This window comes from Acyrthosiphon pisum, chromosome X, assembly GCF_005508785.2.
Source record: "Acyrthosiphon pisum isolate AL4f chromosome X, pea_aphid_22Mar2018_4r6ur, whole genome shotgun sequence".
NCBI classification, from domain to species: Eukaryota; Metazoa; Arthropoda; class Insecta; order Hemiptera; family Aphididae; genus Acyrthosiphon; species Acyrthosiphon pisum.
Genome location: NC_042493.1, coordinates 22,831,278 through 22,833,718, shown reverse-complemented (window position 1 = coordinate 22,833,718; position 2,441 = coordinate 22,831,278).

Here is a 2,441-nt window from a genome sequence, read left to right as displayed (position 1 = left end):
AAATAAAAAGTTACTAAATGTTATTATACTATATATTTTTTATATAAATTGTCTCGACTAGTTAGCGGTACAATACCTCTACGACAATTTTCCCATTTATGTCTGTAATTTTTTTGTCCTTATTATATCTCTCGTGAAAATGTAATTCACAAACCACTTGCCTTTGTTTAAATACAAATTCTTTCCTCGGTATAGCTTTTTTCCATAGTTCAAGTTTAGCCAGATCTTTTGGGACAGTGAAAAAATGGTATTTATTGACACAGGAGTCGTAACCAGATTTACATCCTGGTACGATGCACCTGTGTCCCGGCATGATAAATAATGAAATTAAATTAATATAAAAAAATTTTACAATAAACTACCTATATACCTAGTACCTAATAGTAAATGTTCACGTATTTTTACGGTTGTTGCGATTTTGTTGGGCGAACGCATATGTGGCGCTCATAGCGGAATTTCTCTATTATGGCGACGATAACCGAATCATAATTTTATATGGACGAGATAGCAGAGAGCAGCCCCGTGCACATAGCTAATAGCTTGGAACACATCTTATCATATGAAAAAAAATATTATTATTTATTAATACTCTCATGTATAATAACATTTATCACACTACTATTATTTTTATTAATATGTTGCTGCTAATATACATGGTAATCAAAAAATGTGGAAAGTCATTACACTAATTGGTACTGAAAAACAGATTTATAGTTTAATTATTGCAATTAGTCTGATGACCGTTGCCAAGCTATTTGAACAGCACCTACATATTATAATCATTGATTATAAATACTTATATTATTTATAAACATATATAAACGTATTTGTAATCAATGATATAATATACTAATTGTCACAGATAACACTTAACTACTTTATATTCTCAACAATAATATTATTAATTATTTTATATTATCAATTACTTTTTAGTGTGTACATTATTTTATGTAACAATACGATTATTTATCAGTCAATATTAAAAAAAGTGCATACCTACGTATACGGTTCGTACAAAAAACGGTATTCAGAAACGGTTTGAGTACTCGAGATTCAAAATTGTTTTCATTTTTTCTTTGTATTACTACTACGTAACAATTGTTTTTATGATATCGAATGTTTTAAACCTGTCTTCTAAAGAGTTATGCTCACTTTAATAAATTGTATATTAATAAATGTTATATCATTACTATGTTATTCTACTATAATATAATTCTATATATTATTATTGCTAATAAATTAACGTACCTGAGCAAATTTTATATTTATTATATACCGTGTGTTCACCAATTTAGGGAACACTGAAGTTCTCGGCTGGATTAAGTTGGAATAAATCGAATTTTTTTTTTACAAGCTTGTGGTATACAAATACACATTTTCAGATAAATTTCAAATATTTAACCCCTTCGGTACGCGCATGCGCGATGCAACTTTTTTTTTAATAGCAACCGGTATTTTCGATACCAAATTCGGATAGACTCAATTTTTTTAAGTCATTTTGACCAATTGACCATGACTCTAAAACCAAAATTGACTGAATGAGAGCCATTCAAATTTTAATAAATAATACATTATTACAATTCATTATAAAATGCATAAAACCATTTATAATTATTTATTATTGGTTACTTTGTGAATATCTTTACGTAAAATTTATTACAACAGTAATTTTATAAAATATGAAGTTATCGAGGTTTTAAATAATAAGATAATCTTAAATGACATAGTTATTCAGATAATTTAATACTAGATAATCATAAGTTATTAATACACTACACTGTCTACACTATATTGTATGTTTGAATTTGTATTGCTTAGCAATACAAAGTCTTTCGTAGGTAAACATAATGAGGTATGATTAAATATTGTGCCACTGCAAATTATTTTCATTGTAAAAATATTAAGCAAATACTGATTAGTAGTACCTAATTGATTATATATTATTTGTAATGTAAAAAATAAAACTAATAAGTTTATATACTTTATATAACTATATATATAATATATATATTATAATATATTTCAATGATTTTTTGGTGGTGCAAAAACATACCTTTGCACCACCCAGTTTACTTCACTGGCATTTAAATTTATTGCTGTTTTATTTCCAGATTTGAATAAATCTATGCCAGCTTTTAATTGGTTAACAACGGGTGCGCAAGCTGTGAATGGTGTGTCGCTAACTTACATCGCTGGCCAGACAATTTTAAACTGCAGTGTGTGCGTGCAAATCTAGGCGGTGCCACCCGTCATTGATTCATATCGAGAGATATCGATTACTGGACCGACTTTGAAAGGCAATTTCGCAAAACGTTCGTCAGCGTATTGATGACAGGCGATAGCTGGAAAGAGATGAGTCGTCGCATCCAGCTACGAAACGAGAATGTACTCGAATATTTTTACGAGAAAGTTTACTTGTGCAAATAAGTTGGCCTATCTTT